The 18,927-nt window shown below is 35.8% G+C and overlaps 1 pseudogene; it reads left to right on the plus strand.

The window, feature by feature from the left end:
* Positions 1–6,228: 6,228 nt before the first annotated feature.
* Positions 6,229–7,087, plus strand: LOC140511416 (ATP synthase subunit delta, mitochondrial pseudogene; annotated as a pseudogene).
* The last annotated feature ends 11,840 nt before the right edge of the window (positions 7,088–18,927 follow it).

Raw genomic sequence — 18,927 nt, forward strand, 5'->3', positions numbered from 1 at the left:
ATGCAAACATCAAGAGTTTCCTGGATAAAAATATATGAAATCACAACTGATTTTCAAACTGCAGACTACATCCTTATAGTCATGTAATTGAGAAGTGTAGAAAATATGTGATCTTATTGTCTGTTGATGTCTTCTAAAAAAGTGAGACAAAATGCAATCTTAAAGGATCTCCTAAAATAATGCGTCTCCCACACACATCAAAATAGTTTAAAAGTCTATGACTTGTGAGAAGGAAGGTAATCTCGATCAGTGATTGGTTAAATAACACATCATGATGACATGCTCAATGCTGTAAATGCCATAGGTGAAAAAGTCACCATATTTTATATCTGTCTTGAGTTTTGGAATGAATTATTCTGATTTTTAGTTTTAATATAGTTTTAATAGCAGCTCAAATCCTATTTAGATCAGTTAAATCATCTGAATATATACATATATTCATATATATGTATATATATATATAGAGAGAGAGAGAGAGAGAGAGACAGATAGACAGAGAGAGAGAGAGAGAAAGTCATGAATAAAATAAAATAAGAGTGAATGGAGCACACTCCTTTATGTGTAACACCCAAATTTTGAAGAAATTGTGATGAAAATATTCTTCATTTTATTACATTGCAGTAGATATGTTAGGGCATTCTAAGTCTATTGACATAGGGCTTGACATTCAATTCTGGGTTTTAATCAGCAAAAGAAACTTCCCATATCATTTCTACATGGGTCACATCACGTCAGGGTCCTAGGGCCATGTCATTTCTTTTAAGAAGAAATTCCTTGTACAGACTAAGAAAATTCCCATGTGTCTAATTTCAAATCTATGCCTTTAAACATAGTCCCTTGCAACAGAGAAGGCACTTAATATAAAATGTAGAACTTAAATATTTAATTTGATCCATTTAATATCATCATCCTATTTCTTGATGTCTATCAAAAGACAGAGTACTAAGAATAATATAGGATACATAACTTGAAAAAATGTTTAAGTTTGTGATGTTACTCAATCATAGTTTCCGTTTTCCCCAGAAGAATTTGTGATTTTGACCACATATCTATATACCTACAAAAAAAGAAAGAAATGATGAGAGGAGAAACAAAAAGAGGTTAGGGAAGAATGGAGGGAAGGGTAAGGGAAGTGAAAAAAAAGAGGAAGAGGAAAGGGAGGAAACAGAGGCAGTGGGAGTGGAACAATACTAGATTTAAACATTAGACTGTTGATCTACCAAAATCTAATTTACATAAAGCACTTAAAGAGCAATTACAATCAGTAAGTCAATAAGTCCATCAACACTTATTTTTTAAAGTGCCTACTATGTGCAGGAAATATAAAAAAAATAGAATTTAAGAAATTGTTTAGTTGTACATTGAGATAGTTTTTAATTGCCTAAGAACATTTTTCAAGCTCTGAAGAGGAAACCTGATAATGAGGAGCCATGAATGACTTTTGACAAGAAAAATAAAAGAGGAAATTGGTTTCTCATCCTGGTATAATGGAAAGAAGGCTGGATTTGGAGAAAAATCTGAGTTCTTCCTCTCAGTAGTTATGTAATTTTGAATAGGTTACTTTACTTTTCTCCCTTTCCATTTCCTTATCTATAAAATCAGGATAATAATATAGTACCCATTGTTATGAGGATCAAAGGAGATAATGTACATAAAATGCTTTATACTCTATAAAGCACTACACATTTAGTAGTTATTATCCCAGTTTCTGGTCCTGTTTCTGGAGGTTCATCATGACCTGGAATAAAAGGTTTGGCTTTCTACTTCACCATGTGCTCTCAGGACTGGGCCCTTATTGGTCAATCCTCCCATTAAATTCAAACTACTAATAACAAATGAAATAAACTATTTACTTGTAAAGTAAAAGGAATATAGCTTGGCACTTTCCATTTGCCGTCCAATGCTAAAGAAAACCATTATTTGACCTTTTTTTCTTTGGTTTCTGTTTTTCTTAACATGATACCCACAATTATGTAATACAGTAATTCCTACTTAGGCAATTCTCCTATACGAATGTACAATCTAAGATGTTCGCATTTTTTGTTCTGTTTTGTTTTTCAGCTGATTAAGCCACTCTACATGGTCAATGGTATGAGTTTTACCATATCCTCAGTAGTTTGATATCTAGAACAGTGCTTAGTTCATAAAGTTCTGAAGTAATACAAAAACCAACTGGAAAAGCCAAATGGGCACTAAAATGTGCCTAAAGATATTATTCCCTTCACCAGTGCAAGTCTAGCAGCCTATAATAACTTGTTGGGGTTGAGAAAGTTCACGCCAAAAGCTGCTGATTTCCCTTGGGCCAATCAAAATGATGGAAACATTGGTGCAAAATCACAGCTGAGCGGGTTTAGTCCTCTCTTCACTAGCTACAGATGGCATGTAATTTAGGAATGCCCATTTGGTGAAATTTACCAGTTCCTCTAGAGATCTCACATATGGGTTTGCATTTAAAAAGCAATTGCACTACGGATAGCTTTTTAAACAACAGATGTAAGTATTGACAGTAAAAGGATGTCCAAAAAGCAAAGTGTGTCCACATAAGAAAAGGGAAGAGTTTATGTTATACTTTATAGCACTCTGTGTGGCCTTTTAACTTCATAAAAGAGGACAGAAAATAACTATAAAATCAATGTATACAGTGCTTGCCAAACCTTCTAAATTAGATATGAGATTTTGTCTTTACACTTTATAACTTTCCAGCATTTTATTTTTTTACCCTAACTTCATATATATCACAACCACAATCTTAAATCTCCAATGTGTATAGATGCACCTTTAGAAGAGTGGGAACTCAGTCCTTGCTTTTAATAGTATTGGATTTGTTTCTAAGAAGCACACAGTCAAAGAAACTGATTAAATCCCATCATTTAGAGATTGTGTGTGTGTGTGCTCACATGTGCATGTGTGTGATTGTGCATATAATTATGAATGTATAATTTGCTGAAAACTGCTGGTTATTAGTTGTAAAAGTAGCCAATCGATGCCTGACTCCCTTCCTCTTTAGTTCCTTCCTTCCTTCCTTCCTTCCTTCCTTCCTTCCTTCCTTCCTTCCTTCCTTTCTTGTTTTTCCCTGTTTTTCTTTCTAGAATCAATTCTGCAAAATAGCCATAGTGGTGGTGCAATCGAAAAAGTTGCATTGACCTAATCTAGCAGCAAAGCAGGCAATCATATCTTCAGTGAATTTTCATAGAAATACTTGATTTGTGCACCATACAGCAATAAAGTTTCTTGGAGAACTTTGTAGCTCATTTCCATTCTGGTATTCAAAAGTAGTTTTACTGGGTATGTCCCCTGTGGTGTACAAGCTCCTGTTGGTTTTCATTGAAGGATATCAACTGAAAAGTCTCTCCTCTCCACAATAGCATGCCATATGGAAAGGAACTATAATTAAAAGGTTGGTTTTGGACATAAGGCTTATGATACTGATTATTTCTTGATTGGATAAAATACTGTGTTACTTTTTCTCCCAGCTTCTGACGCAATGGACTGGAATACTAATAGCCATGCAAATGATGACATTAACAGGAAGATTCGATTTTTCCTGGCTGCTTATGAATACCATCCGCTGAAAAATTGCTAGGGATCGGACAGCTTTTGTTTGCAAGGTGGAAAGCTGGGCAATTGGTCCTGTCCCAGAAAGCAAGGGAAAATGAAATCGGTTCTGCAAAGCGATGAACAGATTTATATTAGTACTGAAATATTTATAACGCCATTATATCTATGTAGTGGGGAAGCAAAGTATGGAATGCCCATATTCTTCAAGTACATATTCAAATAAGGGACCTGTTGTTATCATGCACTTCTTCCATAACCAGATGTATTTTTATTCTGAATATTTCCATAGAAATGACAATATTGCCAAAGTTTTAAGAAGTTTTGATTATTGAACTAGTTCAAGTGGTTTCCAGTTTGACGGAAAAGTGCACATGAAAACGATGAATGTGTGTATGCACTACGTCGATAGGCATAAACACAATTGATTATTTAGCCCCCACCTTATGTCAGGTACTAAATAGGAGAATGAGCACTCTGGTCTCCGCATTTTAGAAATTCACAATTTTAAAAATAAGAGACATAATGATTTCTTTTATGTGATATTTAAAAAGTAGCTCTATTAGAAGTTGGAGGATTTGTTCAGGTTTCACTTTGTAAAAGAAATGGATTTTGAGGTTAGTTGTGAATGAGGAGAAAGAAGTCAAAACACAAATGCAGCATAAATCCAAAAATAAAGCCTATAGAAAGAGGACTTGCACTGCCTTAAAGAATGAAGGTTGTTCCTAAAAATGCTGACATGTACAGAGTGCCTTATATCTATAAAGTACTTAATATACAAATATCTCTTTTCATCATCCCAGCCCTATCAGGTAAAAAGTTCAAGTGCTTATTGAGCATCATAGAAACACAGAACAATTAAAAATTATAGTTCTGGGATTCAAGGAATTAGCAAGGTGGTTGAAAAAACTGACAGAATAATATATAATTAAACCCTAAATTTGTATCATTGAGTCATTTCAGTCATGTGCCACTGTTTGTGACCCTCATTTGGGGTTTTCTTGGCAAAGAAGCTAGAGTAGTTTGCCATTTTCATTTCTAGTTCATTTTACAGATAAGGAAATGGAGGTAAATGGTGTTAGTTAACTTGCCCAAGGTCATGCAGCCACTATGATTTGAACTCAGGTCTTCCTGTCTCCTGTCCTACTGCTCTATCCACTGAACCACACTGAATAATATGGTGGAGTAGAGTGGGGTGTGTGTGTGTGTGGGTGTGTGTGTGTGTGTGTGTGTGTGTGTGTGTGTGTGTGTGTGTGGTCTGTACGTGGGTGATAGGTGCTTAGATGAGGGATAAATTCATGAGTATTAGAAGCTAGGGAAGATTTTCTTAAGAAGTTGGTGTCATTCTAAGGTGAAAATGTATTTAATAGGAATGTATGTGTAGAACCTATATAAAATTGTATGGCAAGGGAGGGGGGAAGGAGGGGGAGGGAGGGAAAAATCTAAGATACAAGGAAGTGATTGTAGAACAATGAAAACAAATAAAATAATTTAATTAAAAAAAAGAAAAAGAGAAAAAAAGAAGTTGGTGTCATTAGCTATAGTGTCAGACTACTGACCGTGTTTTGCTCAGGCCCTCATTGCTTCATCCCTGACATGACAAAGTAAACCCAACAATACCTAAGCCGATGTTATTTAGATGGTGCTGGAACATTGCTTATTCTGACATCTGTCGAGGTAGTCAACAATTATAAGTAATATAAATGATTATAAGTAACATAAGCTGATAATGAACATTACCAGCTAGTGGTAGTCACTTATACTATCTCCTACCACCACCACAACTATTAAGAGGGTTTTCTTCAGAGAGATGGTTTTAACAGAGGTCATTGTTATCACACCTTTGTGGTAATTAACTTGCCCAAGATCTCTGAATGCTCACTTTTTCTACTGAGAGGTTTGCAAATTGTTTATGTACTAGCCTTGATCAGAGCTAGTGACGCTACTTGAGGGTAAGCAGGTGGATGTTGACTAATGGAACCTTCTTGGATGACATACTAGAGGGATTTAGACTTAGAGTAATGGAACCATAGCTTTCAGTCCTGCCTTTATTCAGATTCTTGTCAGTTCTGAGAGTGCACCCTCATCCCAAGAGCAAGAAACAAGGAAAGAGTATCCATCAGTCAACATCCATTAATCTCCTACCATGTGCTAGACACTGTGCAAAGCCTTAGGGATACAAAATGAGTAAAAGATAGTTCCTGTCCTCAAGGAGCTCACAATCTAATGGGGGAGACGAACATATATATATATATATATATATATATATATATATATATATATATATATATATATATATATAGATAGATAGATAGATAGATAGATAGATAGATAGATAGATATATAGATATATAGATATATATATATAGATATATCTATATATATATATACATCTATATATATCTATATCTATATATAGATACATATATAAGCAAACTATATAGAGAATAAATAGTCCGTGGAAAGGACTAGAATTAAAGGGGGCTGGGAAAAGCTTCCTGTAGTTGGGACTTAAAAGAATACAGGAAAAAAAATATTCAGAGATGAGAAGATAAAAGTTTCCAGGAATGGGGTAAAACCTCCCAGAATGCCTAGAGCTCCCCGGTGCGGCCCACCTCTCGGTCCTTGGCCTGGCAGCCCGCTCCCCTGTCCGCCTCCACCTCCGCCTCCGCCATGCAGCCCTCCGCCTTGCTCCGCCACTGCGGCCCCTGCCTGCTACACCAAGCTGGCCCCGACCCCCCGTGGCCCGTCGGCCGGTGCTCCCACGGGGCCGTCCCACCCTGGTCAGATGTCTTTCACCTTCGCATCCTTGACGCAGGTGTATCTCAAAGAGGCCAGTGTGAAGCAGGAGGATGTCCCAACCCAGAGTGAATCTTTGGGATCCGCGCTGCCCACGTCCACACCCTGCAGGTGCTGAAGCCCAGCGTGGTGACCGTGCACACCAAGGGTGGCACCACCACCAAGTATTTTGTGACGAGTGGTTCTGTCACAGTGAACGCCTTTTCCTTAGGGCAGCTGCTGGCAGTAGAAGCCGTGGCTCAGGACATGCCGGACTTGGCGGCTGCCGTATCCAACCTGGAAAAGGCTCACTCACACCTGTCTGGGCCATCAAACGAGGCAGTCCAGGGCAAGGTTCAGATCTGCATAGAAGCCAATGAAGCTATCTTGAAAGCACTGGAATCATGATCTGGGGAGCCGAACACATGGAGTCGTCCAAAGATGGTGTGGTCATTCTATTCCATGGCAATCACCCAGGAAATACTCAGGAAGGAAGAGGATGCCTACTCCCCAATCCCCCTTCCTGCTTATACCTACTCCCCAATCCCCCTTCCTGCTTATACCTACTCCCCAATCCCCCTTCCTGCCTATATCCCCATTCCTCCCTCCTTCCTCAGATTAAAAACCACAAATGTTCTGGACTTAAAAAAAAAAGATAAAAAAAATGCCTGGAGCCTAGAGATGGTGTATTTTGTCTGTGGAACAGCAAAAAATCCAATGTCATTAGATCTATGAGTATGTAGCAGAGAATAAATTGTAGGAAGACTAAAGAAGTAGCAAGCAATTTGGTTCTAAAGAGCTTTGAGTGCCAGAGAATTTTGTCTTTGATATTGGAAAAGATAGAGAGTCATTGGAGTTTATTCAGTGGGGTGGGTAGAATATGACATGGTCAGAACTGAGCTTTAGGAAAATCACATTAGTGGCTGGATGGAACATAGATTGGAATGGGGAAATAAATTTGAAACTGGCAGACTCACCAATTGGTTATTACAACTGTCCAGGCATGAGGACCTGGAGCAGAATGGTGGCAATGAAAGAGAAGAGAAGGGGGCTGTCATAAGTATATTTGAGCTGGCCCCTGATGAGTTGGGAGGATTTGGAATATATTACATTATGCCCCCCTTGCACAGCCTCAGTAGGACTGTCTGTCCCTCTGATTCTGGGAATTACTATCCAGAATCTTCCAAACTATTCTGGGAGTTATCTAACACCTGTAAACTAGGCATTCCCAAGGCCATAGATCCTGAGAAACTAAACTAAAAAGGATAACAAAATCCTTTGGACATACAATGGAAGTAAAGTAGGCCACATGTGTCTCTGTGTGTAAGTAAATAGTGAATTCCTTATACATTATTCATACATGATAGCCTCCAAACCTGAAGTGTTCTTTCCCTACTTCTGCTTCTTAGAGTCCATAGTTTACTTCAAGAATCACCTCACATTCTAGAAAATGGTGCCTTTTCCACCCTGTTAGTGATCTTCAACTCTTTAAATTAACTTTTGCTTAAGTATCAGTTTGCACTGTGTATGAGTGAAATTAAGCTTCTTGAGGACAGGGACTTTAGTTGTCTACATCCTCTGTGATTATGTAGAATAGCTCTTAATTTATATTTTACTTAAATTCAATTCAGTAGAGGCAATCAAGGATAATTCATGACTAAAATCAAATACAGAACCATTGAGGGAAAGATTTTGAGAGAAAATAGTCTATTCAACTGCTCACATTTTCCAAATTATCCAGGGAATGGTTCAACCATTCATCTCATTGGTGTCCTTTGAAACTAGGAAGGAGCGTGCTATAATAGAAAATATTCGCTACTTAGAACTGGGGATTATCTGTAAAATGGGGATCAAAATATTTTGCAAACTCCATTAAAGGGTTTTTTTAAGGAAATTGCTTTACAGAACTTAAAGGCTTGCATGATATAAATTTTTGTTGTTGTTGTAATTGCTTATAGGATAAAATGTAAACTCTTCACCATCTGGCTCCAAACCACCTGCCTGAATTGTTGCTGTTGAATTGTTTTTCAGTGATGTCTGAGTCTTCATGACCCCATTTGGAGTTTTCTTGGCAAAGATAGTGGAATGATTTGCCATTTCCTTTTGCAACTCATTTTACATATTAGGAAACCATATTACTATGTTGAAAACATAGTAAGCCTGTTACTATGTTTTAAATGCTTGACATTCTAGCTAGTCTACTCACTGTTTCTCAAATATAGCATTCTATTGTCTATCCATGTTTCTCCAGAGGCTGCCCCACCTCCCATTGCTAGAATGCATTTCCTCCTCACCAGTGTCATAGAATTTTGAGTTTCTTTTAAGGTTCAGCTTAAGTGCCATCTCCTACAAGAAGTCCATACTGATTATGCTCCAAACCTTTATTTATTAACATCTTTTCTTATCCCAGAAATTATTTAATACTTTCATACATATTTCATATTTATATGTCTGTTCATGTTATTTAACTCAAAAAGAATCTAAATTCCTTGAGGTCAGCAACTCTTTTATTTGTTTATTTTTTGGACATTGTTTCTGACACATATGCCAGTACTTAGGATATAAAAGGTACATCATGAATGTCTCTTGAATCAGAGAGAGAGAAAAAAAAATGTTGATTGCAGTTTTCTTTGTTTGGGCCTGAATATATCACTAATGAAGCACTACCTAGATAGTAAATGCATTTTGCACTTTGTCTTTTTGAAATTATGCTTTAAAAGTTTCTTAATTTTTGTCATTGATATAAATGATAGTTTCTGTAATCTTTCAGAACTTTTTTCACTGAGTGTCTTGACTGGCTTCTTGATAATAAATAAATGAACAAAGGAAAGAAGGAACAAATGAACAAACAAATAAGTAAATACATACATATAGAAAAATATTAAAACTAATTCCATATGAGGTCACGGAGCTGCAGTTGTTTGGGACATGTCAAGATATTTCCTACTTAGATATTCTTTACAAATGACATCTATTTTTATAGTAACAAAGATTGTTCTTCCTTTGTGGTGGAAACGGGAAAGGATCCCAGTGTATTTGGGGTGAAATGTGCAAATATAAGAGGAAACAAATTTTACCGGAAAAAATCTTTGAGAAATGTAAAATTTTGTAGCTGTGAATCAGTCAAATGATTCCTGAAAATAATCAAAACTCCAGGAAAAAAATGCCATTTAAAAATACCAGAACATACATCAATTCAGTGATTAATCTTGATGTTGGAAAATTGACAATGAAACATAGGTCATAGTAGAGAGGTGGGGAACCACTAATGTAAAATGCAAAATACAGTGCCAGATATGATCAATGTATTGTTTTAATTTAGTTAGTTCTATTTCTTCATTATCTTACAGAATTATATGGGGAAAAGGGGGCAACAGGTTATTAAAAGATGAGAGTTTTTGTGGCTATTCCTTTTTCATAAGAAACATCATTGAATTTGGAATCAGAAAATCTGAGTTTGAATCCTGGTTCTTAAGTTTCCTAGCTGTATGATCTTGAATAATTCAGTTAATCTCTTGGATGATCTGCACACCTATTTTGATTTCCACACATAAAATAGAACAAAAATATTAAGATATCAACCTCAGAAGTTGTGGTAATTAAGTGAATTAAAGTCTACACACAACTTTGTAACTGCAAAACACTATATAAGAATAATTTTTCATTACAAAATTGTTGCCATACAAGTAAAACAGAATAGTCATCATTTCAAACTGTAACTCCAAGCAAATATAAATAATGATGGCTTAGGGGTGTGTGTGTGTGTGTGTGTGTGTGTGTGTGTGTGTGTGTGTGTGTGTGTGTGTGTGTTTCCCCTTCCTACTCTACAGATTCAGCATACATCTATAGAAATTTTTGATGACTAACATCCAGCTCAGGAGTTCTTAACCTTTGTGTATAATATGCCCCTCTTTGGCAGTTTTGGTTCCCTATGAACCTCTTCTCAGAATAATGTTTCTTAATGCATAATGTAAAACACATAAGGCTTACAAAGGAAACCAAGATATTGAAATATAGTTACAAAAATATTAAAAAGGAAAAGGTCATAGATGCCAGATTAAGAAGTCCTAGTCAATTGTATGCTACCAGTCAATTGGAATACTGGGCACTGGTAATTTCTGCTAGTGTTTCTTTATTTTATTATGATGGAATTTTTGTAAGGCATGGAATAAGTTAGAATCTCTCAAAATATTTTTTCCAGATTTCTTATGCATTTCTAGTAATGTCTTAATGAAGTTCATTTCTTAATTTCATTTTCTTTTGGCCCCTCTAATCTTCAGTGCTTATGTTTAAACTCAGATATCAACAGTTGCACTTTAAACATCCAACATCTGGCAGTTTTCACAAATAGAACATGATCTACAGGCATTTGACCTTTGCCTTGACATTCTAAGACTTATAGATTCATGAGGCAACTTTCAACCATCCGTCAAAATAATAAAAATTAAACAGTACAAAAAACATGGAACAATAAAACGACACAGTGTAATCCCCTAAAGATTAACACTTATATGATGATGTTATTGTTGGACAAATAAACATAGTTACAGAATATTTATGACCAGAATTAATATGATTCCATGGGGGAACGTTGCCTATAAACAAAATGACTGAGAAAAAGTCAGCATATTTTCCTTAGGGACAATAACTGTTTTTACCATTACATTTATTTCCCCAGAAGCTAGCACATAGTACTTGGAAAATAATGAAAAATTAATAAAGACTTGTTGATTGATTGTGTCATTTAATCATTTTTTAAATCTCAATCTTTGGTTTGTATATAAGAAATAATTCTAATACTAATATTATTACTGAAATTGGTAATAAACAACCCTCTTTAAGTCCAGACTGTTATGCATACAGTTTGGAGATAAGGGTGGGAGAGTGCAGAAATGGTAAAATTTCCAGTCTAGCAATATGGAATTGATAGTCTGATGATACATTGGTGAATCCATGTGCCCTGAGATCATTATGGTATCTGTGAAGTCATGACAGAGACACATCAGGGAATAGGATCTTGATGGTATGACTAATTGGGTCATCACTTCTATCAATAGAATGTAATTACTCCAAAGAAGTAAAACTCTACTCTAAATCATTGTGATGATCAGCTTGATATGGAGGACAATGGAATGAGTGACACTCCTTTGTGTACTAGTAATACAAGAAGGCTGAACTAAACACCATGCCCTTTGTAGAAAGATGCACCAAACATCAAGCTATCAAGGAAAAAGTTCTGGCTGTATAAATCAATCAACCTGCTGGTACCCCAAAGTCAAAGCTCAATGGAAAGAACATGTTTCAAGCAATCAATACCTTCACAATACCATTCTTACTCTGGAATATAATGGATTTACCAAGTATCCAAATAAGAACTCACACAATATTACTGAAACAGAGTCTGTTGCCCCTCCCCCAAAAAACTATCAGATTAATGCTTCCTTATCAAAAAAAGGGAAGAAGTCTCTTCATACTTTCAGATGTCATGTTAATATTTACAGCCATACTTCCTGAATAAGCAGATGCAACTTCCCAGAGCTTTTGTGAAGAATGATAATAGATACACACTATGTATAGAGTGTAAATGATACTTCTTTATCTCCAGATGGAGCCTATGTGAAGGCAAAGATCCAAAAGTATAAATAAAAGATCCTCCATGATTTATATTCATATGAAATAACCAAAGATATGTTAACAAGGATTCATTGAAAAGGCTGAATCAAGAAAATTCATATGCAGTAATAGACTGCTACATGATAATAACATAAAACCATATCATTGCCATGAGAAATTACAGAAAATTTATTTTTAAAAACTCCACTTATTAATTGTGAAAATTGGGCAAGGACATAGTAGAAAGTGAAAAAAAATAATTTGGGAATACAAAAGTTTATACCTATTGAATACCTAGGATTTCATGATCAGGTGGGCAGAATTATATACCAGAAGGTTCCTATTTGTAATAAACTGTCAACAAATTCCAGCACTACAAATAAAAAATCCCAAATATCCTGGAGATAAATTGGAGAATTCTCAATTGTCTCCTACAATCATCTGGACATATATTTAAGCAGTGAAATGTTTTTAGATATGCTTACATGTAAAACATTAGTAAATTCCAAATTATGTGTAATGAAAACTTTTAAAATGCGGAGACCAAGTAGAAGAAATTAAAACCATATTGGAACAGGGAAAGGCACATGCAAATTGCTATTCTGTTTGCTACTAGAATTTTCATGGGTATGTTTTCAGGGAATCTATAGTCTATAAACCAATGTTTCATTTTAATTTTTTAAAAAAAGTAATTTTCTATCCTACTTAGTAATATTATTCCAACTGTATTTAAGAATAAAGGAACAATAGTAGGATAGTAACTTGTTATGGGTCAGTTTCTATCTGAATTTGAATATAAAGATAGGAAGCATAGAGTTCCCTGTCAAATCTTAAGTATTGTGATTCTGCAGCTTCCTTATGCATACGCTATCATAGGACTAGACAGCTTTTCATACCTCAATATCAACCAAAATGTGTTAAACTTGAATTTAAAAGTCAGCTTTGCAAGAACTGGAAGAGAGGAGATGTGGCTAGATAAAAATTCAACTAAAATAGATTTGGAAATCTTGGTAGACCCCAAACTCTGGATTAGATAATAGTTTAAGTGTTGTAGTCAACTAAAAATTAAAAAACAAAAAACAAGAAAAAAGGAAATGGAACCTTAAGGTTTACTAATAGATGTAGAGTGTTCCGGAGCAGAGAACTGCTCTCTGCCCAAGTCAAACCTGGCTTAAATTCTAAGATTATACTTTAGAAAAATAATTGATAAGCAGAAGAGGAAGAGGGGAAAAGAAGAAAGGGGCAGAAAAGAAGTAGGATGAGGCAGAGAAGGAGAAGGGAATTCTTGAGATTTGTATAGTGCTTTTGGATTTCCAGAGCACTTTGCATTACATTATTATGTTTACTACTGATGGTACATATTGTAGAAAAATCCTATTGCTTTACACAAATGAAGAAATTGAAATTGAGAGAGGTGCAGTGATTCATGGAAGGTCTGCAGTCAATAAATGGCAATTTGAGGCCAACATATGAGTTCCACATACACCTTTTGTATCTTTCCCACGAATCAAAGCTCCTTCCATAAATTCAAAATAAAATGGTGGTATATCAGTTGAAATGCTTTCCTCACAACAATCCGTGAGGTGCTTATGCAAGTATTGTTATTCCTCTCTGTACAGCTGAACCTCAGCTCAGACTTGCTCATTGGCTGTGATCTGTATTAGACTAAGGCTCAAAACCTGGTTGTGCAGTTATGCATTCAGTGTTTTATTTTTCTCTCCATTGTACTTGTTACCTCTCAAAGACAGAATTGGGCAAGTGCACAAAGGTGTACACTGTGCTATGGGATGTGGAAGAATAACTTCTGTCTAATGGGTAGGAAGTGGTTAAAGAAAAGCTTCCTGTAAAAAAAAGTAATATTTTAATTAATCCTTGAAATATAAGTAGTATTGCAATAGGACTAGATGGGGCCAAGGTGAAGCAATTGAACGCATTTTGACTTTGAGAGACATGAACAAAAACACAAAGATCAGAAAATACAGAACTTTTTTAGAAGAATAACAAGAAAGTCAGTTTGAACACAGACAATGTGATAAGAAGGAGGGGAGATTAAGTTGGTAAGGGAAGTAAGAGTCAGGTGTGTGTGTGTGTGTGTGTGTGTGTGTGTGTGTGTGTGTGTGTGTGTGTGTAGTGATGCCACAGGGGATATTGAATGTCAGGCTAAAGACTTTAGACTTCATTCATGAAAAAAACGAGGTGATATTGACTAAAAATCTTTGAGTAGTACAGTGTTCTAAGCAGAACTGCACACTAGAATGTTAGAAATTCTAGAATTTCTATTCCAGATAATTGTTAGAAACAGTGTTAAGGATGGAGGAAAAGAGAAAGAAAGAAATTAAAGCATTTAAGACTGGGTTGTAACCTATTGTACTATTCTAAAAAGGGGTGGCAGACAATAAGGTTCATTGTATTTTCCCTTTCTACGTATGAATACTTTTTTATATTAATGCTGCATTTCAGTATAGATGGGAAATAAGATATTTTTGGCTTCTTTCTTTGTTGTTGTTAACCTTTATCGTGTCACATATAAGACCACCCAAAGAACAGTCTGCCCTGTCTCACACTCCCAAGGATCACTTCAGACTATCAGATTGCATCCCCTTCACAAAAGATAATAAATTGTCCTAAAGAACCAGTGAATGGTTGGTTGTAAAACCAGCATAAGTGCGTGTTTCTGTATGATATAAATACCTTTGGGAATAGAAACACACTTTTCCTATATTTCAATGGTTACTTCTCTCTGACTAAGCTTATAACTTAGTGTTTGGAATAAACTTATATTTGATCTTTTTTCTCTTGCCATGACAGAGGTAATTAGGGTCCATAGTTTATAGTTTGTAGTTCAAAGGTTTAGAGCTGAGAAGGTTATACAGCTTCTAGCCTATAAATAAGGAAACTAAGTGTCATAAAGATTTAAACTTTTCTATAGTCACAGGGTCCAGTAGATGGAAAATCTTGGACTTGAACTCAGGACCTCTGAGTCCAAATCCTGTCCTTTTGCCAAACCATAGCAGTGTCTGTTGGAAATGGGAATGCTAAGGATGAAGTAAATGTGAGAGATCATCAGTGGCTTCTAAAATGAGAAACCAGCCATGAAGTTTAAAGATGGAGAACTGAACATAATTCTCAAAAAAAATGTAGTAGATAATTGGAAGAACAATGGCATTAGTAACAGGCAGAAAGTCAAGAATAACATATTTGGATGATAAAATAATAGATTCAGTTTTATGCATAATAACTAAATTTTATATGGGGTGATATAAACAGGAACTAAGGGACCATCCTTGAATCTATCACAAAGGTAAGATTCTTGGGACTTATTGTTACCAATGGTCCATAATCCCATTTTGAGGTTTTCTTGACAAAGATACTAGAGTGCCTTGCCATTTCCTTCTCCAGTTCATTTTTCAGATGGGGAACTGAGGCAAACAGAGTTAAGTTACTTGCCCAGTGTCATACAGCTAGTAAGTGTCCAAGGCTAGATTTGACTTCATGAAGATAAGTCTTCCTGATTCCAAATCCAGTGTTCTATCAACCATGCCACATAGCTGCCCACAGTTCTTAGGACACTTAATCCCAAGCCAAAAAATTGTATCACAGGCACTTTAGACAGAAATATTTTGTTGGAAATCATTTCCTTAATGGGACATAATGCACCAATATGGAGTAAATATTCTCCTGAAATGTTTCCTCAGGGACAACCAGTTCTGTTGTTCAAACACTACCACCCACCTCCATATGCACCAGTTTATTCTCTGCCAAAATATTTTTTTAGTCATTTGTATAGTGTTACTTTTTTTAAAATTGGGAGTAGAGTAGGGAATTTTGCTTGTCCATTATATAGACAAGGCCTTAAGCAGCTGACAAATATATAAATCATCCTTTAAGGAATAGTGACAAATTCAATGGAAATAGGGAATTATTGGATTTATTCTCATTCCTTAGAAACCATGGGAACCCTTGCAAAGTTACTAGGTTTCATACCAGAACTAAGTTGAGCTTTCCAGATAATTAATATAAATAACACTTTTGTGAAAATATGCCATTTTCTCTCTTCCGTTTGAGAGGAATAACTTATTCCTTAGAAAAAAGTCTGTCATCTTGGAATATCTCTTTCACTGTGGTGTTAGCACATCTTCTTGGCAGTTGATTAAAGCTTCAAGTCGAAGCTATGAAGATTAGTCTAAATAACTTATTTTGCCTTAACACCAGATTTCTGTTCAAACCGAAGAGATCATTACATTCATTCATCATCATTTGCTTGGGAGTTTGCAGCATGCCAAAAATAGTAAACACTTGTGGAATATATTGTGATTGAGAAAAACAGTAAATTACATTTTAAGTGTTCGTCAAGGTGAGAATGAGATACTTTAATGCCTATTCTTTTGTCCTTGTTAGGAGCTGTGCCAAAGCAGAGAAATGTGGAGTTGTGAAGTTTGAGTTATATCTCACTTACTCTTCTCTTAGAATATCATCAGTCCACCTAAGCACTTTCTTTCAACACAGATTTTCCCTTGGTACGTCAAATTGGCTTTACCCGAGTGATCAGAACGAGTTCTGCTTCAGTTCAAGACAGGACACTTTTAATGCATATTCCAAAGTCCAAGCTAACTTTACTTGTTGACAGTGGAGGTACATTTGTTTTTTTTGCCACTTTTACAGAACATGGTCTACTGCGGTGCATGAACTTTGTTTCTTTCCTGGGGAAAAATCACTAAGGAACAAGGTAAAAGAGTGAAAAGACTGGAAGAACTAGGAGTACCTGAGGTCTCAGGAAATCTTTTTGGAGAATGCAGGAAAGAGGGAATTTTTGGACAAATGTATTTGGAAAGATAGGATGAACAAAAGGGATCTCACTTTCAGCAATATTGATAATAGTTATCTGGACCAAGGTAGCAGAACTATCAACTCCTGTTTACCAGGTAATGATCTCGGCTGGAACATGGCTGGCCAATGGAAACCTATTACAATGAAATAGAATTATAACATGTAATTATACATAACTATAATAAACAATTATGTAAAATTATGAAGCAGACAATTATAATTTTAGGAATTAATAAAAAAATTCTGCCTGTGTGACTCTTGGTTACATATCTGAACAATAAGGGAAAGCCTTTATTGGCTTGTTGAACTAAGGATGTCTAAAGGTTTGCACGTTCTTTATGGGGACTTCCCATGTTGCTAGAAATGTGAGTTTATATACATTCATTAAAAGCTTTTTTTAAACTACCACATTGCAATTCTTTCTGTAAGAGTATTCACACAATTAAAATCACAGACCCTCAACCAGGTAACAGAAAACTCTTCAGTCTTTTCTGTTATTATAATTTCTTTCTGTTACTTTTAAAGGAACTTCTTCACATCCTTTAAATTATCAGGGGAAATAAGAAATAAAATTTTGCTCCTGTTATCCTGTCCCATTTTGAGGGGATGTCATTACCTTTGCTTCAACATTCATTGAATTTAATTCTCCCTTGCACACAAAGTATGAGCAGGACATTTTTGCAAGCATTCACAGGAAAACAGTAGCCCTATTTAGTTTTCTTTTGATATCTAAATAGGATAGGTAATTTCTAGTGCCTACAATGTGAATTCTTAATCTGCAGTACATGAACTTTTAAAGAAATATATTGTAATTTGACTTTAGTATAAGTGATTTTATTTTAGGAAATAAAGTACAACTAATATGCTGAGAAGGGTAGCCAGAGGCTTCACCAGATTGCCAAAGCACTCCATAATATAAAAAAAAAATGTTAAGAATTCCTTTGTTCCTTGGTGCCTTTATATACTGGGAGATGAAACTAATTAATCATGTTACACAGTTTGTGGAGTGAAGTCTCAGTGGCAACGTATATTGGTGTGGTGAATGGTTTTATCTCATTCCTCCCTGCTTTCTCCAAATACACCGGTGAAGTGTGGCATACCATAGAATGTCCTTCTAATTGGAATGTCATATTGCCCTTATGCCACTCCACTATTTTTATTCCAAGGGCAGAGGAGAACTTGAGTGATAAAGTCGTATGGAATTTAATATTAAATTTTAAGAAGGCTACATATGCCCTTATAGTTACTGAAATGTTCTGTCAGCCACTTTGCATAGCTAAATATCTCAGAAATGAAATAATTATTTTTTTAATTGATTAGGAACAGTTTAGTGAAATCATTGGGATTTAATTGTAGTTTCTATTAGGATATTTCAGATTTAGGGATTGCAATAAAAGTCCCTAAATCTGAAATATCTGTATCATCAAGGCAATATTCACAGCACTGGTGGTGACTATGAATATGCCAGTGTAGTTCTCAATCACAAAATATAAAAGACTCTCCATGTAGAAGACAGAAGAAAAAAAATTTAAGCACCAGAAAGCCAAATCTCAGAACCAGAAAGCAAAATCCATCATGGTGACCAAGAAGTTAATAAACATGATCACAGCAGAGGGCAAAGCCATTCTCAAACCTCCCCTCCCTCAGCCAGACCTTCTCAATGTCAATTGTTACAATGTGTCAGCTGGCCTGCATTTTTTCTCCTCTGACCTGACCACACTCACTCATTTCCTCACAGTTATACTCCACCCTTCCTGTTCCACTTCTTCAGCAAGTTCCTCCCACCACATGTGACCCAGACTTCCAGGCGATTTAAATAGATCATATGGGCCTATGAATTAATGAGAAAGATCTTTCCATTTTAAATTACTATTACGTTAGGCCCCAAGATCTTTCATATTTATTACACAGGTCAATGGGGCAACTGGTATTACAAATACCCCATCATTCCCCCTCAACAAATGGGGCCCAAAATCTTAGGGTAAGGGATGAAGTTTGCTTCTTCCAGAACTACTTCCTATTGAATTGGATGTAGAACTGTCTCTGCCCCAAGAGGTCCCATTTGAGAGATCAGCTTGTTACCTGGCATCTGGAGTTTGGTCAACTTCAGGTCCAGAAATGACACATCACTGTCATGTATAGTTGACATCTGGC

Source organism: Notamacropus eugenii, chromosome 6 (genome assembly GCF_028372415.1).
Source record: "Notamacropus eugenii isolate mMacEug1 chromosome 6, mMacEug1.pri_v2, whole genome shotgun sequence".
Lineage (NCBI taxonomy): Eukaryota > Metazoa > Chordata > Mammalia > Diprotodontia > Macropodidae > Notamacropus > Notamacropus eugenii.